General features: G+C 37.3%; 2 protein-coding genes across 3 annotated transcripts in view; one reads left to right on the forward strand and one right to left on the reverse strand.

The window, feature by feature from the left end:
* The window catches only part of RSU1 (Ras suppressor protein 1), a 308,922-nt gene that overhangs the window by 250,480 nt on the left and 43,892 nt on the right, over nucleotides 1-14,550 (forward strand). The window contains exon 9 of the transcript XR_011499323.1: nucleotides 10,140-10,301. The gene's annotated coding sequence lies outside the window, so the exon portion shown is untranslated. The remainder of the gene's footprint in view (nucleotides 1-10,139; nucleotides 10,302-14,550) is intronic.
* Nucleotides 1-14,550, reverse strand: part of PTER (phosphotriesterase related) — a 56,681-nt gene that overhangs the window by 8,651 nt on the left and 33,480 nt on the right. The gene's annotated exons all lie outside the window — the stretch shown is intronic.

Consider the following 14,550-nt stretch of genomic DNA (forward strand, 5'->3'; position numbering starts at 1 on the left):
TTATAAAATGTGCGTTAGTTCTGTGCTATCTTCTATTAATACCACTTCTTTTCCATCTTCTTACCATGGAGACCATCTTCTGCTTCCAAAATTACTAGGCTAAAAGAATATGTGTTTTTCTATAGTAAACATATTCTGTTTTCCCCTAAAGAACCATGCTTAAAAACAAAATATACACAATTAAAATAACATAAGGGGGAAGAGGTAAGTTTAGCATTTTTTCTTTTGAGTCACTTCATTCAGTTTGTTAATTACCAAAATGGGCAAGGCACCGGGAGGAGCAGGGGGCAGTCAAAACAGGAAAGGGAGGCGCCAATAACAAGTTGGATCAGACTCATTTCTGCTCCTAATGTCTTCTTCTTTGGGCCTACTGCCTTGAGACTCAGTTTTCTAAATTTTCAGTGATATATCAAGGAATATGTTCAATGAAAAGTCCATAGTAAATGGAAAGCCACAAGAAAATCTTCAGTCTTAGATCCAACTGAAAACAAAAAGTAAAGTTGCTTATCATTGTCATCATCATCATAGCTGAAAATTACAAGAACTTACTGTGTGTCTGGCATTGTGCTAAGTTCTTTATATTTATTGTCCCATTTAATATTCTCCATAATCCCATCAGGAAACTGGGATGAGGAGACTGGTTCTTGAGAGATTAGATACTCTCTCAAGGTGATATGCTGGAATATAAATTCAGTCCAAGGCTAGAGTCTACGCTCTTAACTATCAAATTAGCTCCTATCATGTCATATTCAGCTCCTATTGCTACATATTTTATACTCAAAGGACATTTTCCAGAATTACATTGACTATGTGTGCACATGGTGTTTTTTAACTTTTATTTTGAAATTTAATTCCCTTCCCACAGTACCCTCAAATGGCACTTGCAAAATTGGGAATTTACCATCAAAGGGTAGCATGGGGCCCAGGGGGTGATAAACCCAAAAAGTAAGAAAGGATTGCTTTGTGGAGGTCTTTCATTGCTAGCTCAGAGGATAACTACATCTGATAGACAGGAATTGATCATTACAGTTATTTTGGACAATTTGAATGACATGGTCAAGGAGGAGAAGGAACTGTATTAATCATGAGCATTGCTTACTTTCTTACTAGGAGCCTGACATTGCTCTAAACGTCTTACAAATATTAAGGGGCACATCTTAAGGGTCTTCTACCATTAGATCAGTCCTCTCTCCTGCAGTCCAGACTTGCATGTCTAATTGCCTGCTTGCCATCTCCACTTGGATGTCTAAGAGACAGCTCAAGTTTAACATGTCTCAAACTAAATCCCTCATGTCCCACCCTAAACCAGCTGCTCCAACATCCTTCCCTATCTCAGTTGATGTCATCTCCATCCATCCAGTTGTTCAAGCCAAAAACTTTGTAATCATCCTTGACTGCTTCCTTCTTCTCATACTGTACATCTAGCCCATCAGGATAAACTTCTGGCTCAACTTTCAAAATATGACCAGAATCCAGTCCACCTCCCTTGCTACCCTCCTGGTCCAAATCACCATCATCTCTTACAGGATCCCTGCAATAGATTCCCAACTGCTCTTCTTGCTTCTACCTTTGTTTTACTATAGTCTATTCAAATACAGCAACCAAAGCCTATCTTCACACCTAAGTCAGATCAAGTCCCTCCTCTGCTCAAAACCCACCAGCGGCTTCCCATTTCCCTCCAAGAAAAAGCCAAAGCCTGATAGTGGCTCATGAGACCCTACATGATTTCTTTGGATGTGGTCTTACCAAAGCTGCATCTTAGGGAGGAAGGGGGAATGTAGGGATCCAATTCTTCAGATGTCAATTACATATAAATGCTACCTATATTATAAATATTATCTGAAGAATATCACCATAGGTAGAGATCTCTTTCTGGAGGAAGACTACATGTTCAATGAGATTCATCTATACATGTAACTTTCAAAAGTAACCCCTGGGAATTCTTATCCTGTAGAACAGCACATAGAAAGGAGTGTGACTTTGAAGGAAATGGTCCCTCTGTAAAACATTCTTAAAAATTTTACAGTCACATGTAAGGAAGGAGAAGATTTCTTCAGAAGAGAAGCAATTAAGCTGGTATTTTGGACATTAGGAAAATATAGTTAGAAGGTAGACAAATTTGCTGTCATTAAAAAGCCAGGAGATAGACAGATAGATAAATTATTATTTTTACTGACATTTAGTGATATGACACTCTCTGGATAACTGAACATTAGTGTGAAGGAATGAAGAAATGAATTCACTTAAATGCTCCTTACTAAAGTGCAAAATCCATGGAGAAAAAGTAGTGTCAATAATCACGCATATTTTTCAAAGGGAAGTCCTGAAAAAATAGAATTTGGTATTAGATGTTAAAAATGTGTAGGATGGGGGCTGGCCCAGTGGCCGAGTGGTTAAGTTCGCGCGCTCCGCTGCAGGCGGCCCAGTGTTTCGTTAGTTCGAATCCTGGGCGCGGACATGGCACTGCTCATCAAACCACGCTGAGGCAGCGTCCCACATGCCACAACTAGAAGAACCCACAACGAAGAATACACAACTATGTACCGGGGGGCTTTGGGGAGAAAAAGGAAAAAATAAAATCTTTAAAAAAAAAAAAATGTGTAGGATGGGAGAATTAGGTGAAGCAAGAAAATAAACACTTAATAATTACCAAGTATTTAAAACAGCCCTATCTCATTTAATCCTTACAAAAACTATATGACAAAGGTATGATCATCCCCATTTTATAGATGAGGAAATTAAGTCTCAGAGAAGTTGGGTAACTCAACTTTCAAAATGAGGAGTTGTGAACAAACCCAGATTGCATTTGTCTTCAGACGCCATGTCCTTAGGCTATACTGCCCCTTCTGTGGTGAGAGCACCCACCCACCACAGCAGCTCCACTCCTTCTCACCAACACTTACCCATGGAGAAATACGCCCCATCACAGAGACATCTCTGGGCACCCTGCACCATGAATGTCTAACAAGGTGACTTAACTATATTAAACTGACATTCAGTTGGATGACTTCCAGAGACTTGCAAGGTGCTACTGTTGTGGCATTTATGCAAGTGACTTTTTTTCACTTGGAGAAAGGATTGACCCCAAATGTCAGAATGGTACCATGGGAAAATGTACTCTGCTTGACGTCTCTCAGATGAGGATTAAACAGAGGTCCTGCCCCTCCCAGTCATCAATGATCTCATAGCACTTATCATAAGAGTGGAGGTGTCAACCTCCGCCAGTTCTGGTCATTCCATATTCTATATCCATGAATAATTATATTCTTTCTTATTCCAATCTTCCCCAGCATTTAAGGTAAGTATTTTTCACCTCTTGCCCGAAACAGTCACTGAGGTGGTTGTCAGACGTAGAAGAGCTACTGCATTTCACCTTCTTCAAGGTGGATGAAGTGATTGCTGTGTCATTTGTAAAAATATCTTGGGATTTCCCAGGAGGAAGATGAGATCTTTATATCAAGTATTTGTTCTTGTCATTCATATCACTTCATTTCTTCTGTTGCATGTTTTACACTTTTGCTCTTCAACTGATAAACAAATTCTCTCTATATAAGGAAGAGGCATAAATTTTTGGCAAACATATTGCCATCAGCTAAGAAAATGGTATCTCAAGCGATTTGGCTCTCTTCATTTTCAGAATACAGTTATCACTTACTAGTGTTTTAAGACTGGTGCTAAAATGCAAGATAGTTGATTCTGTTTTTCAAACCTCTTTATATTCTAGATCCTATCTAGGTGCTGAGGGGTTTAGTTTAATGTCAAAATGCACTCTGACTGGGAGCAGAGAAGCCTGTGTGAAGTGATAATTTAGACAAGGGTCTATTTAGGTAGAAAGAACAAAGGAGCAGAGGAAAGGATATGATTCGTGGGGGTGATCAAGATGATAACAATACCTTAAATTTGTCTTGGGCTTTATAGTTGCAAAGAACTATCAAATACATTATTTCATTTCATTCATTCAAGCACACCTTCATGAATTAATTCAGGAAACGTCTACTGTCTTGTACTATCACCTACCTCGTGCTAGCCTCTGTGCTGGGGATACAGATAAGAATATGAAATTTAAGCTGTTGTCTCAAGGAACTTAAAGTGTAGGGAAGGAATAGATATTTAAACTAATAATTACAATTACATGTGTTGAGAACTTGTTATAGTACAAACAAATACAAAGCAATTTGAGTTGAGTCTTGAAGAATACTGTTGAGATAAAGGTTGGTGGGGTTCAGGTGTTGGGTGAGGGATGGATGATCCAGAAGAATACCTGTTGAGAGGCAAAAAAAAAAAAAGAGCTGTTGTTCTGGAAGATAAGCCTGTAATTTATCAGAGTATGATAAAGTGCATGAGAGGAGAGGCATCCATCCATCCATCCAATAAGAAATTGTTGCTCATCTACTTACTATGAGGTATGAACTGGAAAAATAACAACAAATAACACAGAGTCCCATCCTTCAAGAAGTTCAGTGTCTATGGAAAAGAGATATGGAAACAAATAATTGCTTTACAGACCTTACTAGGTGTAATACGAAAAGTACTATTAGGAACTGCATTGGCACAAAGGAGATATCAGTACTGCTTGGCTCGTTCAGGAAAAGCTCCATAAAGAGGAAAACCTTTGATGAGCTGCATGTTGCAGAAAGACTGCCAAGTAGATAAGGGGGAATAGGGTATTTGCAGCAGAGGGACTAGCCTGTGTGAGCAGCATGTAAGAACAGTCAGCACAGGGCACTCAAGGTCACGGTCAGTGTGGCTTTGGCCCAGATTCTGTGTGTGCACTAGAGACTGAGGGGAGATGCGTTGGAGGGCTGGGTGGGGACCAGATGACCAAGATGTCTGGATCTTCTGCCGAAGGTGAAGGAGAGCCATTGAAGCATTGTAAATAGCGTAGAGGAATGTAATCAGATTCGCATTTAGAAAGATCAAAACCGTAGCAATGTGGAGGCTAGATTAGGGAGCAAGGCTAAGGGAGTGACTCCTGTTTGGAGACTATTACAATAGTTCAGGTGTCAAATGAGGGCCTGAATTAAGTTAACAGCAGAGGAACGGATAGGAGTGGCTGTATTCAGAAACCTTAGTGAGGTGGACACGTCTTATCACATTGGGGTGCAGCGGGAGGGAGGAACTTAGGCTAGCATCTGCGTGAATAATGCTGTTGTTGACCAAACTAGGATGAGCAGCAGGAAGAGTAAGCGATGGGACTCTGTCCCCACAGTGACAGCAATGGAGGAGAATCAGGGCCTGTCTTAGGCAATCGATTAGATGTTGATGTCATTAAATGATACCCAGAACATGGGAGGAGCAGGTTCTGAAACTCACAATCAACTGGTGAAATAATTATGCCACATATTGACGTTACTGCATAAATGAAGAAACTAAAGCTTGGGTCTTATAAGTGATCAAGAACCCAGGTATTCTACTCCTAGGCTAGCGCACTTTTCATAATACCATGCTGTGACTTTGTTGTGATTCATCAGCTGTTCCAATCTATGAATTCCTGGGCCTAGAGGGTAAGCACCATGCAGGCAGCTCTATTATGAGACCAGACTAGCTCAGGGCCTGAGATGTATAGAAACACAGAATACATCCAATGCTAAAACTTAGGAACTTGACCAAGTAATTTTTATAAATTGGAGTACAAATACAATAATAAGGAAATGCTTATATACAACTAATTTATTAAAAACAATGGTGAATTTCAATGGCTGATTATTATAAAAAGTGTTTACCACAAAAGTAATTCCAAAAAAACTCTTTGTCTCCCTCCCCAGGGAATTCCTCAATTTAAAATGAATGGATATTCGTACAGCTAGTGTCTTGTGGGGTTCTTTATTACTTTATGAGAGATTTTCAAGAATATTGTAACAGAATTACTAAACTCAGCTAGAACTATTCGTATGATAACCTAAAATAAATCTTTAAATATTTATAATACAATGTTTAAAAGAAATTAATATATAAATTACTATAATCTGATAAATTTAATGTTAATATAATTTGAAAACACTATTCATGTATAGGAATCTATACTGCTAATGTCAGTTCCACCTTAACTATAAAATCTGAAAAATTCCTAATTGATGAATTTCAGTTAATTTATTTTTTAATGTTGAAAATAGAAACTGAATAGAATGATGGAAGTTTCTAATGTATGGCCTACCCATTGTCTATGATTAGAAAGTATAATTTATTACTTGAATTAAATATTTACCAAGAACTTTGGTTTCACACAAACGCAAAACCATCAATAAGAATGGTGCATTCACGTTAATATACTAGTTTATTCCCATATATGTAGATATTTTACAGGTTCATTTATCTTTTTTTATAGGATTCTTTTTGCGTCAAGGCATTACTTTTATGGAAGTCTTTTGAATATTAGAAAATAACTAGGAATGAAAAAAATAGAAAAATAATTCAGATTGCCATATATTTATTTTATTCTCCATATCTATATTTGAACAGCATCTTCCTCTCACATTATTCAGGTCTCTGAGTGCTTGGGTCCATACCAGATGTTTAATGACATCACAGGAAGGAATGATGTCACACTTTCAATATTATGACTTAAGTGTAGGCTTAAGCAAAAGGAACAGATGGCTGCAAGAGAGAAAAACCCTTGTTTAAATTAGACTTAAACCAGAAGTTGGCTCCCAATTGCGAAATGTAATTAAAACTTGATTTTTAAATACATTTCACAGTTTATACACCCTAGGAAGAGCTTTTCACCATATGAACTTTCCAGCTGCCACACAGCACAAAAGAGGGTGCGTTTTTCATGTAAGGCGATACACAGTTCAAGGAATGATGGTATTGAAGAGAGTGAAGATAAATCTCATAGACATGGCAATCCTATTTGTTAAAATGTCACATTTCATGGGAATGCCGTCAGAGTCATAAAAAATTGCTTTAGAAGAAAAAAATTCCTTGTGGAAGGTTTTGGTGGATATAATGTACTGGAAAGACTACGTGGCCAGTGCCCTCCTTTGCCCCGACATTGAGCTGGTCTGACCAAATGTCTCATTAAAGAGTGCAATTTGGGATACTCAACAAATATCAATTACCAGCATAACTTAATTGCATTTTATTCAGCACTATTTATGTATATTGAGAAGGTTTGCTACATTTCAGTTTGTCAAATGTTTGTCTAGATTTTCTATATCTTTTAAAACAGGTCCTGCAATGAAAGGAAATTCATGATAAACAATAATAGGGGGGATATTTGCATAATACTTTAAAGGTTAAAAATAATTTTTCTTAACCCCTTTTGACAGATAAGCAAAAGACTTGGAGTCTTAAGTGACTTGCTCAAGGTCATGCAGCAAGGTCACACAGAACACAAATTAAGCAATGTGACCCCAGCACCACCTATTTCTCCATTGTCCCATGCAGACATAGGATATACATTGCCTGAATAAAAGAATAGTTGCCACCAACGTCATCACACAATTTCAATCTGAAATGTATTCAAGGTTTGTGTTTCTATGTCAGGGAGTACTCACTACAATCCAGTGTAGATTTTTCTGTAAAATTGAGCCACAGTCATACCCAAGTATATACAAATGTCCATGATAACTTGTTTAGAAGCATCTAATTTTTCTTATATTTTCCCATCGTCTGCCATAGTAATAATAGAAGAAATGTCATTGGACATTAGAAAATGGAAAAAGGGAAGTGTTATTAGTAAATATATATTTTTAAAAGTTTCCACTTGCTCATCAGGCCCCTACTTTGTTGCCTGAACTAATTTCTTTAGTTCTGAGCCAATATAACTAAACAAGTTGTCTTTGTTATTCATAATATGCACAATGTATATACTATACAATGCACACTCATTCTTCTCAGTGCATACTGTACATTATGCTCATAATGCATGCATATACATACTCCTAATAATAAAGTGTTAAGAAATACAGCATCGTACGCACAGGATTCTAAATGTTATAAACCGTTTCATGTGCATAGCATTCCAATTGTTCTTTTTAAAAACTGCTACCATACTACTATTTAAATATATAAGGATGTTTTGCTAAATTTCAGTTTGCCAAACATTTCCCTGAAATTGTTTTTGAATGCTTTCACATTAATTCACTAGTATTCATAGGAATTAAAAGTGTACTATTCCAAGCATACCAGATAATTATTTTGTGTGGCTTTACAAAGACAACCTTAAGGTTAAAAGTCACCATGATAATAATTAAGTAATCGTTTTGAAGTGATTTAGACAATGGGTCTTGCTCCCTACTACATCCTAGTGTCTGGTATATGGTAATTAGGCACTCAATAAATATTTGTCGAATGAATAAATGAATGAATGAAGTGATATTCCACTCACTCACTTCATCTAATTAAGAGCATGAAAAAATGTATCAAATTTGTGTCCTTTAGAGAGTTTGGTGAGTTTTGGCAGGAATAATCAGGGGTAAAAAGTATAAAATGTGTTGTTAGCCCACCCCCTGTGCTCTCTCTTTTCTTCTTGTAGAAATGCTTGGGTCAAATTCCTCTAACTTCCCCAGGGAGCAATTTTCAAAGAGAGAGATGTGCCATTTTCCTGCACTTAATTATCATTGTTCCCCAATCAAACTCTAGGCTCTGGATTTCCATCAAAGCCCTTTGGTTTGGTAAATACATAGCCAAGCAGAAGGGAGATTGAGGCATAGCACCTGTCTATTGCTTTCCCAAGGACTCAAAGTTTAATCCATAAAGAGTTAGTACCCAAATACCTTCCAGCCATATTATTCTACCCAACTTTCCTTGGTAATGAAATAATTGCGCTGTCATAAAAATACCTACAGCTACCCTATAGTACATTACAGATAAGACTTCCTTGGAGATGAATGGCAAAAAAACTACGCCTGGGGTGTCTTCAATCACATATACCCTGTATTCGACTAGGGGCAGAGGCGGTGCTGTGATTATATGCCACTTGGAAATGCGGATGGAATTATAATAGGTAGCAAAATTATAATAAATGATTAAAAGGCATAAAGCCTTTGTGGATTCAAAGCCCAAACAGGAATACTTAAGTGCTGATGTGATTTTCCAATAAATGTTGACTTTGGGTGGCTATAACTGTCAAGGGCAGCCCCCTACGATGTTCCCTAGAGCTAAATTCACAGCAGTCAACGGGCACTTCCACAGGCCTGTATTTCTTAAGGAGAACAGATGGTTAGGGGAGGGCCGAGACACAGAAGCAGATTTATCTTGTCAGGCTGTTATCTCCAGGTAAATGACCTTAAGCAGGTCACAAACGGTCACATGACAACCATGTGGTTCAGAGGTGTCCTAAGGTGATGGCCATTCATTAACTCTTCCCTCTCTCAAGGTCCCAACTGCTTCTTTTAGATAGGCATATGGCAGTTTTGTTGTTTTTGTTGTTGTTTGTGTGTGCGTGTATGTATTTTAAAATAAAATGCCTTACGCATGAATGCTGGTGATGATTTATATACCTTCAAGAATACTTACTTGCTTCAGTGTGATTGTGGACATCCCGGAATATTTTATTTTGTATTCTCAAATGCTAGAAATCCTGCCTTTAAGAGGATAAATGAACAATTTTACAGATAGTCGGGGCTGAGCGTCAGTCCTGCTGGAGAGCCCAGTGTTCTAAAAGGGACCACAGGGCAGAGCCAGCACCTCGAATTGCTACCTCACCATCCCAACCGCCCGTGGGTTCAGAACCTTCCTTCTCCTTCCCACCCACCGAGGCACAGTGGGAGAACGAAAATGATTTCTCTGGGTTTTTTTTTTTTTTTTTTCTTGGAGGCCTTGTTTTCAGGATGCTCTTCTTTTTCTGTGTGTCTTCTGTGCATTTTGTTGCATGAAATACATGCCCTTTTGTGATTTGTCCCCATTAGAAAAGCTGAAGTCCTTGCCCTTTCAGTACAGATCAGATTGTGTGTGCAACCCAGCAGCCCTCAGAGGGCCTGTAAAAGGCTGACCTCATCAAACGTCAGCCTGGCAACTCTCTTGCTGTGAACAGTCAGATCAAAAAGCTAAAGTTGCCCGTATCTGCCTCCCTGATTATTTTTTTTCCTGGTACTTTATTTGGTTTGTTTTTCCAAATGCACTACTTTTTCTAAAGCCATTTCTTCCCAGTTGCCTCTCCACTGAAATGTTCAGACTTCTATGTGTTTCTTTTTCAGGCACTGGAACCCTGAATCATCCCTAAAATAGGGACAGAATGGGTGGCTGCTCTAGAAATGGTCGCAGGATTTTCTAGGATGCTCTGAGTTTGTCTGATGCCAGGTCAACCTCTCCATTCCATTCTAGAGGGAGGCACTGAAATGGCAGCCAATGAAAATCAGGTAATGCAGCTTTATTGTTTAAAAGAAAATACATATACATATGTGTGTGCATAGATATATGTGTATATATATGTTGATTTTAGAAGCAAGGAATATACATATGTGTGTGTGTATATATATATATAGTTTGATTTTATGAGAAAGGATGTCCTACTGGGCTAGGAGTTAAAATTTATTTCACAATTTCCAACAAAAGCTTATTTTCTTTTCATGCCAAGCATAATTTTCTAATTTACCTACATGTCTAACTATAAACGATAGAGTTAGAAAGATTCTTCTCTAAGAATCATCGTGAGCCAGTTCAAGCAGTATGGCAGACGAAACATTCACAGAAAACCTTTCCAGCATAGTACATGTAAAATATTGAATAAAATGAAGGGGAAAAAAAAATCATATTTTTAAATGCTTGGTAAAGCTGCTGGGAAAGGAAAGGACTTACTCACGGGAGCAGAAACAATACGAGCGCAGAGAAAATGAGGAGTAGAAGGGGACCTAGAGACAGCATTTGCCTGGGGGCAGGGTCAGGAGGTTAATGTGCCGAGAGAGAGAGCTGGGGCCTGAATAGGGCAGAAGACAAAATGGAGACACAGCCTCCACAGCACGTAAAGGGAGTACCCCTCCCACCCAAAGAGAACACTCAGTTGGATGGACTAGGTAAAAAGTTGGCCTGCAGAGGGAGTCTTTGCAGATTACATGTCTTTCTCAGCCTTGTCTTCTGGTGAAAGGGAGGCAGGTTGAGAAAAAAGTCTCCCCTGAGAATCCATAACCACAAGCCTACACTCACTGAGTTCAGGGGCCAGAATTCACAGCACCTGTGTGGTTCGAACCCCTCAAGTGAAAAGTTTAGTTTAAAAAACCACAAAAAGGGGGCTGGCCCCGTGGCCGAGTGGTTAAGTTCGCGCACTCCGCTGCAGGCGGCCCAGTGTTTCACTGGTTCGAGTCCTGGGCACGGACATGGCACTGCTCATCAAACCACGCTGAGGCAGCATCCCACATGCCACAACTAGAAGGACCCACAACGAAGAATATACAACTATGTACCGGGGGGCTTTGGGGAGAAAAAGGAAAAAAATAAAATCTTTAAAAAGTCACAAAAAGACAAATACTGTATCAGTCCACTTGTATGAGGTACCTAGAGTAGTCGAATTCATAGAGAGAGATGGTAGGATGGTGGTTGCCATGGGCTAAGGAGACGGAGAAGAAAGAGCTGTTGTTTAATGGGTACACAGCTTCAATTTTGCAAGATGAAAAGAGTTCTGGAGATTGGTTTCACCACAATGTGAATGTACTTACTACTGAATTGTATGCTTAAAAATAGGAAGATGGGTAAATTTTATGTTGTGTGTATTTTACCATGATTAAATTTTTTTTAATTTGTAAAAATTTAATTTAAAGTAGCCCCAATTTCATAGTGCCCCCTAACTGCCCACAAGAAACAAACAAAACAAACAAACAAAAATCCAAGAATAAAACCCTCCAACCTATGACTCATAATCACTTGCAGGGAATCTAAGATCACAATAAATTTATTGTAATACAAGGAAATAACCTCACATGAACGAGAGCCAGAAGAACTGACAAAATAAATTAATCAGAGAAAAAAGACAGAAGAAATTACATTTACTAGTTACAAGGTAAACATTGCATGTTTAATATTTTTTAAAGATTGAATTGAAAACATGTTGAAGGGAAAAGAAATTATCAAAATTAACCAAGCAGATTTGAAAAGTAACCAAGTAGAACTTCTAGAAAGAAATAAAACTATGGTTCTTAATATTATAAACCAAATTGATAGGCTAGGCAACAGATTGATTCTGCTGGAGAGAGAAGAAGTAAACAAGAAGATAGAATTGAAGAAATTATAGCTCCAAGATGCAAATGGATGGAAATATGAAGGAGATGTGAAGAGACATGGAGGACAGGTAATAAGATCCTCCGTATATTAAATTGGAGCTTATGATGCAAATAATAAAGAAAATGTGGATGGAACAATATTTGAAGAGACAATGGCCAAAGTTTTCCAGAACCAATGAAAGATACAGCCTCATAACCAGGAATCCCAAGCATGCACAATAAGAAGAAATTCACACTGAGATAGACCACAGTGAAAATACAGAATAGCAGAGACAAACATGTTAAAAGTAGTCATAAAAAAAGGCATATCATGGCAAAGGAAGTAGAATTAGTTTCAGCTGGCTTATCAACAGCAACAATGTATGTCAGTTGAAAAGAATATCTTTAAAGGGCTTAGAAAAAACACCTTTTAAATAGAACTACCTATTCTCATTAATTACTATAAATTATCTATTCTATTAAATTATGTCTTATGAATGAAGGAATAAAGGCATTTTCAGAGATGTAAAATCTAAGCACTTATTACCAAAACAGACCTGTACTACAGGAACTTCAAATGATGTACTTAGAGAAATTCAGGGATAAAGATCTAAGATGCAATGGTGAGCAAAGAAAATAGCAAACAGAAACACTGACCATTTATATGTTTTATAATAATAAAATAATATCTAATCACTTGGATTTAAAAAAATCAAGTGGACACAACATCCTGGACAAAACAGCATATAACTTAGATGTTGAGTGACTGAAGTTGATGAGTCCTAAGGTTCTTGTATTACTAGGAAGGATGGTAAAAATATTTATTATATGTAAAATTTGATATCATAAATGTACATGTTAAATTTTCTGTTACAACCATTAATAGGATAGAAATAGTGTACATACCTTCCAAAGGAATAAAGGGGAAAAATAGAATATGGAGGTGAAAAAAAAATCAATAAAAGAAATCAAGATAGGATAACAAAAACTAAGACAAAAAGAAAAAGTGGAACAAACATATCAGTAAACATAGTCAATGTAAATAAACTGAACTTTTCATATAAAAGAAGAGACTGTCTGATTGGGTAAAACCCAAAACCTGGTCACATCCTCCTTATATAAGACACATCTAAATTATAAAGACTAACACAAAAAGATTGGTATAGTTACATTAATATCAGATAAAACATCCTTTAAAACAAAAAGCACTACATGAATTACTAGAGATAAAGCAGTTCAGTATATGCTGATGTAAATCTCAATTCACCAGGAAGATATAATAACTTGTGTGCATGTGATAATATAGCTTCAAGATATATAAAGAAAAAAATTGAAGTATGTACAACAGAAACTAAAAATCTACCATGATAGATTTTAACATATTCTCTTAATAACCAATAGATCGAGCAGTCAAAAAATCAGTAGGAATGGGGTGGGCCCGGTGGCATAGTGGTTAAGTTCATGCTGTCTGCTTCAGGGGACTGGGGTTCACGGGTTCAGATCCCGGGCGCAGACCTGGCACCTCTCATCAAGCCATGCTGTGGCAGCATCCCACATAAAACAGAGGAAGATTGGCACAGATGTTAGCTCAGTGACAATCTTCCTCAAGCAAAAAGAGGAAGATTGGCAACAGATGTTAGCTCAGGGCCAATCTTCCTCACAAACAGACACAAAAAAATCAGTAGGAATATAGAATACCTGAACAACATGATTAATAACTGTAGTTTAATGGACGTATATAGAGCATTTATATAATAACAGCTGAATACAGTGTTTTTAAGAACCTAAGAAATATTTATAAAATTTAAAAATATGTATTATCTATACTCGTTTGTATGTATGACATACTTCACACTGTTTAAAAAGTATTTAAAAATCATCCTTCTTGATTAGGGTGTTATATGTATTCTCTATCCTACAAAGTAATATTATTAAATACATTATTTTAAATTCAAATGAAAATATCCAAGATCTCATGGCAAATGGTAGAGGCAAGATTTACAAGCAGGTGTTTCTGGGTCCAAAGATTCTATTCTTCATGCTATTATGCACCACCTCTATGAGCAGTATCTAGGGGCCCCCCTCTATTTTATCAGTACAACCAGAAGATTCTGTAAGACAGCCAAGTATTGATCTTGATACCCACCCAGTTGCCAGGAGAATTGCCTTTACTCTGATATTACTCAGTTTCTCCATTAATACTGGCTTGTCAATTCTGCCACAATTATAACTTGTTTAATTTTTTTTGCATAGGATTTTACAATATTTTTATTAAGTAGAAGCACTTTATCAATACCTTCTGTGGGATCATTAGTTTATTAAATAATAGATTGTCAGGTGTGATGATGAGGATTTATCAGTCTGTTAAGATGGCTTTATTCCAATATGCAAGATAGAAATAATTGTAAGGTATTAT

This window comes from Equus asinus, chromosome 29 (genome assembly GCF_041296235.1).
Source record: "Equus asinus isolate D_3611 breed Donkey chromosome 29, EquAss-T2T_v2, whole genome shotgun sequence".
NCBI classification, from domain to species: domain Eukaryota; kingdom Metazoa; phylum Chordata; class Mammalia; order Perissodactyla; family Equidae; genus Equus; species Equus asinus.